Source organism: Lactuca serriola, chromosome 5, assembly GCF_051521515.1.
Source record: "Lactuca serriola cultivar US96UC23 chromosome 5, Lser_US96UC23_V15, whole genome shotgun sequence".
In the NCBI taxonomy this organism is placed as follows: domain Eukaryota; kingdom Viridiplantae; phylum Streptophyta; class Magnoliopsida; order Asterales; family Asteraceae; genus Lactuca; species Lactuca serriola.
In genome coordinates this window covers 236,852,093-236,859,254 of record NC_136412.1, presented here as the reverse complement: position 1 = coordinate 236,859,254, position 7,162 = coordinate 236,852,093, and positions in this window count along the sequence as shown.

Sequence of the window (7,162 nt, the reverse complement as noted above, 5' to 3'; positions counted from 1 at the left end):
ATACGTAAGATCCCAATTTTTGTGGAACAAAATGAATTCCATATTGAATTCACTCTATAAATTCAATTAATGTTCTGGCTATTACATGCACAATGTTCTTCTTTTTCAGTTCATTCGTTATCCAAGTTTCTTCTTTAATCTGATGTTCTTAATTTTTATTAATTGTATTCGATTTTTTATTATCATGAGTGTGTTTTAACTACGATCTTTGAATGTCTTCTTAACCTTGCATTTGGTGTTTCACTCTATGTGTTTGATAAAATGTCCATGAGATATTTGTCTTATCAATACGCTATTGTCTATGTTTTTGTGTTACTTTCCATGTGTGTGTGTGTTTGTGTGAGTTATGTGTGTGTTAATGTCATTTATATGGGGTGAAAAAATAATTAACTCAAGTAGTTATGTTCTTCATGTAATTTTTTTCATGTCATTTGTTTAGTAACAGAGACCTATAGACCCCTTGGGCTTGTATTGCCCTCTCACCAGTTTTATGGTAAATTACAAAAAAATGTCCATCGGTTGCTGTAAGTATGAAAAATGACTATTTGTGCCCTAATCTTCATCAGTTTCACATGTCTTTGATTTGTTTAAATCTTAGTGCTTTAAGATGAAGGGATGAAGAAAATATTTCTAGGGTCCGAATTAACTTGAGATGAAATTGATTTTACTAATTGTATTCCGAAGATTCGTATACACTCTGCAGTTTGATTTCACTAAATTGCTTTGGTCACCAAGTCAGTTTTATCAATTATAGTATACTTTTATTTCAACTAATTTGTGTTTCTACAAAACTTATCCAATGAAGTTATCAACATAATACTTCATGCCTCTGTGAACTCTATTTTGCATTTTCTTAGTATCTATGCTAGCATGTTCAGATTTGACTTTACCATTTGGTCTATTTTTAAGTAAACTATTGGTTTTCACTCTCATATAGTTTCTTTATGTTATAGTAAAATGGAAGTATAATGTTATATGGTAAGAAAAGTGATTATGCTAATATTAACCTGTTGGCTGTTTGTGTGATAGGTGATAACTTAAACTCATCTTTGGTAGATATCAATTGAACTAAATGTAATGAAAGATTGGGTTGTATTTTAAGTCTCAAAAGGAATTTTTAGCCTCAAAGGTATTTTCAGCCCTTTTTTTAAGAGTTCTAAAATAAAGGGTTATTTGTTAGTTGACATCACTTCTAAAAAAAAGGTACTTTCAGCAATAAGCTTCAGTCCAAATATCAAATTGAAGAAAGTGAACATAAAGCCAATGTCGCATTCCATATTTGTAGTTTCTAATGGTTTTGGCCTCATAGATCAACCCCAGTGTAATGTTTTTAGGTAAAGGGAATATTTTTAATATGCTAATAGTTTCTGTTAGTCTATTTTATTTCTGATTTGGATTTGTTTCTTTTTTCATAATGGAAAATATTTTGTGTAAGTTGTCATTAACTTTATTAAAATAAATTATTTTACCATAGGTGCTTTGGTGAATCCTTATATGTGAAATATGGTATTGTTGTATTTTTGTACCCTTTTTGGTGCAGACTGATGAAGATATTCTTGACAAAGTGATTAAGATGTGGTTTGACCGGGGTGGGCATCTCAAGTATCGCATAGTACTATCATTAAATTTCCTTTTATGGGGTTTTATGTCAAATATTCATTTACTCCTTACTATATTAATTGCTAAGAAATAGAATTTTCTAATTTAAGCGTGTTCATTTTTCTTTTTTAGTCAAAATGACCATTTTGGTCATTTTGTCATTCTTACAAAAAAAAAAATAAGATTCATAATTTTGGTGTACTTAAGCTAAAAAAATACTAATATGAAACATTTTAAATAAAAAGTTTGATTTATTTTTTTTAAAGTTTTTTAAGTCAAAATGACCATTTTGATATTTTGTCCAATTTGGTCATTTTTATCGGGGTTTTTTTCTTCATAATTTGGCACAGCTAAACAGAAATAAAAGCAATACATAGATGTAAAAGTAAAACTCTTAAAACAAGAAGTATAATTTTTTTTTGCTAAAAATACTCATTTTGACCATTTTCCTCAATCTAATAATTTTGACCAGTCAATTTGATCATTTTTTATACAGGGACCATTAATGTTAATTTTATTAAACATGGGCTATTTATACACTATTTTTATATATGAATCATTTTTGTAAATTTATTTAAATATGGACTATACCTGTTGTTAAATATATTTAGGAGAGGGACCATTCTCTAATTTTAAAATAGGTAATAATTACTTTCATTTTTTAAATTTAGCAATGTGCTTTTTATAATACAAAGTATGATGTTATATTAGACATAAAAATGAAAATATGTTGCTATATATTGCATTTAGCAAATGATCGATTTGTAGTTTCTATAAGATATTATGCCAACAACATAGTTAATTTTTGGTTAGGTTCCCAAAAAACAAGCAGAGAGGAAGAAAATGTCTCGAGTGATGTTTGCTTTGGTTATATCCCAAGTCGAGCTACTATTTTATATAGTCTAAATTAAATTGATTTAGACTTTATTTTTTCATTTTTTAAGAATAAATTCATTAAAATTTCTTGACGTGATGACTCATAAATTACTTTGTAAATGAATTTTGAAAATTTAGTAGTAATGGAATCGAATGATGTTTTTATATAGATACAAACCAAATGAAGCTACTATGTTAATAAAAATTCCAAGATTTTCTCAATTCTAACTCTTATTAAAAGTTTTGTATGTAAATGTTAAAAAAATAACTTATATTATTTAATAATATGTTTATATTTTTAATAATTTCTTTCTTATTCTTTTGTTGATTACTCTACTGTTATTAAATTAATCAAAATAATTAACTACACCAAAAATAGAAAACATACATATAATATTTACTGAAATGAGTCAAATTCATTTTTAGTAACTTTTAGATATATTCCAAATAAATTCAAATAAACCACATTGTTCGAAATATTCAATTATAGTATTATAGCTAATTTTTCTTATTGACACATTGTTGTTGTTTTTTCAAGGATAAGTAAGTGTATTGAGTAGATTAAACTATTAGATGAAGTTGAGTTGTGAAAAACTCTGATGAATTATGATTGCCAAAACATCTTATTTATAGAAGTTCAAATTTATTGGGAAGTAAGTACCTGTACTTGTGCACTTTTAATCTCTATTTTCACGGGAAAAAGAAAGATAAGAGGAGATGTTTAGAAAGGAATTTTGAGTCTTGGTGTAACAATTTGGAAAAAGGGCATTTTCGTCTTTTTTTGAATTTTGGCATATGCGATAGTTCTCTGGGTTAGTTTGGATATTCGATTTTATGCTAGACAGGTGGGGCTTCGGATTGGATTTGAAGTCTTTTGAGTCTGGACCGTCTGGTGCAATGATAAGTTATGAGGGTACTTTGGTCCTTTTTCTGGATTATTACAACAATATGTTTTTTTTTGTTTTCTGTGATAGCAAATGAAGTTTCAATGCCTATGTGGTTATCGAATCAATTGCAATTGGATTCAGGGCATTTGCAACCTTTATTATACCAAAAGATCTAACGGGTATTTCGGTAAATTGTTAATAACAAAGAACTGACTGGAATTTTTTTATTGATTCGAATCCTTGCTATTTTGAATTTACTCATTGTTGTTACAGTAGTAGCTGGTGGTGTGCTCAAGCTATGGGAAAATGTCTTCGCAAAGATACAACACCCATACAGATTTCAGTGTGACCTGTTCTTGTGTAAATTGAGAGCATTTTTTATTTTTATTTTTTTCAATTGTTGACTTAATGTTGTCTTTGAATGTGTTTGATTGTATTTGTTCATCTAAAATTCACATTTTCTTTATTTCATGTTCTATTTGTTCATTTAAACATTTTGTTTGTTTCATGAAAATTGTTTTTATGGTAAGAAGAAATGAAAATATGTTTTTGTATCAGTTTCCTTTATGTGTTTTCTATAAGAAATTGAAAAGTTATAGAATACAAGATTATAGAGTGGTAAGATCATATTAATCAAATATTATTTTATTATATAATCAATTTTTTAATTCTATTTAAAATTAACACCCGTGGGTTCCACGGGTTTTAACCTTATATATATATATATATATATATATATATATATATATATATATATATATATATATATATATATATATATATATATATATATATATATGGGAAAAGTGAATATACCCTTAATGGTATATAAGCTTAGGTACCCAAACTCAACATACTACATCGTTTTGTATCATATATAGACATTGTAATTGTCCAATATTCTTATAATTCAACTTTTAAATTGAATTACTTCAAAGATTTTTATAAATTTCATGTTTATCTTCCTCTTATATAACTGTCATTTTCAACAATAATATATATAGCCTAGTAAGTGTTCGATAAAAAGATGTGATGTAAAAAGAAGATGATAGTGAAAATTTAAAAATATTGAATATAAATCAAGTTAAGGATTGAAGTTTAACAATATTATAATGAATATATCAAACAAATAGACGTATTACTATGAGTTTGGGTACCTAAGCTTATATACCTTAAGGATATATTCACTTTTCCCTATATATATATATATATATATATATATATATATATATATATATATATATATATATATATATATATATATATATATATATATCACATAACATTCAAATGTGATTGTATATAACGTGATATTCAAATGTGATCGCATTTGTTAAACTTCAACTATGAAATTCACAAGAAAATATTAAAAAATTATTAATGAAGAAAATTGACACAAATAGTAGCAGATGACTATTTTTTATGGAATACCAATTACAGAAAGACAAAGCAATCGATTATTTTTATCAAAATAATAAAGTTCGATCATATAACGAATATTTATACACATATCATTCTTTAAAACAATAATTTATATCCGCCCAAGTCAATTTGGAGGGGCTGATTCACTGAGATCTGCACCACCCACAAAACCAGGGACCCATCTCACCATTCTGAGTATTCTTTGAAGTTTCAACATATTATTTGTTTATTGTTTTTCTATTATCAAAATATTGTCGTATTACGTAATTTTATATAAGTTTAACGTCCCTTTTAGTGGTAAAAATACCCGAACTTATAACTGATGTCTCATGTTTAAATATAAATATCATTTTTTAGTACGATATGATAATTTATATTTATCATGTTATATAAGTATTTAAAGCTACTTTTAACATCTTAAGTTGTACATAGATAAACTGAGGTCCATTAAATACCGGTTCCAATTTTTTTACCATTTTTACAAACCAAGTCAACAAGGACCAATCGTGTTGGTTTTTTACATAATACACACACAAAAAAAAAAATCAAATCAAATAAATCAAATAAAACCAAAATATATAAAATGATATTATTTTATGTATAATTTTGAAAGATAATATTAGGATGACCAAAGTTAACGATAGTATCTCCTCGTCGTCATCTTTTTCAAAACTTTCACGACTTAATCAAATATTCGTATAATATTAACGTAATTTACGAAATTACTTCTTATAAGTCCAGGAATAAAATAATTGTTAATATTTTACGAAAAATTTAATATTTTAATTATATTTTTCAATAAAATAATAGAAAAGCAAAAGAAAAACAAAAAAAAACGCAGAGAGTCCGATTTTTAATAGGTGACTTTTCTTCCTAAATGTATCCATCCACCAACCAATCTCTCTTTCCACGTCTATTCTATCAATTGTTTTCTTTCATTTTTAATTCTTCTGTAAAAACTTAAAACAGTTTTTAAATTATGAATAGTTTACAAAATGTAGCCAATTGGCCCAATTCTGTACATTAATAGATTTTATTTATTTATTTATTTTTGCTGTTCGAAAAACTGAGCTTTTTTTTGTTAGAACAGTAAGAAAAATAATTCATTAATTAAAGTGATTCTTCAAATATTATTATTAGTAGGTATGAGACCTATATATTACATGAGTTTATTTAAAAGAAAAAACTAAATATAAAATTTTAAACATTTAAGAAATTTGAATCTATAAGAAAAATGAGAAAAATATTAAATTATAAAAATTAAAATGTTTTTTTTCTCTAAATTTAAACAAATAATTTAGATAAATAAATAAAGAAGATTAATGAAGCTTTAATTTAGATATTTTGAAATTAAAAGGAATATGCATTAAGGAAATTAATATGTATTTATTATTGCATTTAAATATTATATGGGATTAATAAAATAGAAAAACCATAAAATGACATGTAGAATAAAAATTAATTTAAAATAACCACAAAATGATATTTGACAAATTGAATGAAAATTTAACACATGGTAAAAAAACATTTATTTATTAGAGTAGATAAAGGCGATCGGTATTATAATTGGGTTCTGATAGATAGACTGCGATACCGTCAGTACCGCCTAGGTGATGACTCTGAGCAAAAAGAATACAACAAAAAAAGCTTCATATGGGTTGAAAATTTGCATTCCAACATAAACATTTAATTTCTTTTTTCCTTTTATACCATTATAAATATCATGTTCTCTCATTTAAAAACCAAACATCTTTTCAATTATATTTTGTTTTCCTCTTTAAATTTTATTCTCGTTTCAATTCAATTTCTTTAAAAAATATGTTATTCCTTAGTCAATCGTATGCATAGAAATCGAAGAACTGGCGTTGCCCATTGCATACATTGACGTATTTGAAAATAAGCAAGTTATTCAATATAGATCGTCTTATTTTTTTGCGATTAGTTATAGATCATTTTAAACGGCAGTTTTGGAGTTCGGATTATTCAACACATCAAATTACTACCAATTAAAAAATATGTTTGCGAAAAATGAAAGAATTTAATGTTATTTTCACCTAGAAGGTCGGAGTTTCCGACGAAGACATTTTAAACGCAACAAAAAATGAGTATCACGAATACCATAACATGAAAGATTTTCGTTACGAGACGGCTTGAAATATTTTTAAAAATCATATTTTTTTAGAATTTAAGTATCTCTTTTAGTTTATCGTTTGTGTAACATCTTGTTTCGAGAAATTCTTATTTCGGGATTATGGACAATAAATGGATCAAGTAAAGGTCTTTGGCTTCAAGAGAATAGGGTTTAGACCCTACTGGATGTTGATAATATTGAGTATGTGATCTAAGCCCTTAGTTTGTGTTTTGGAGTCAAAGGGTAA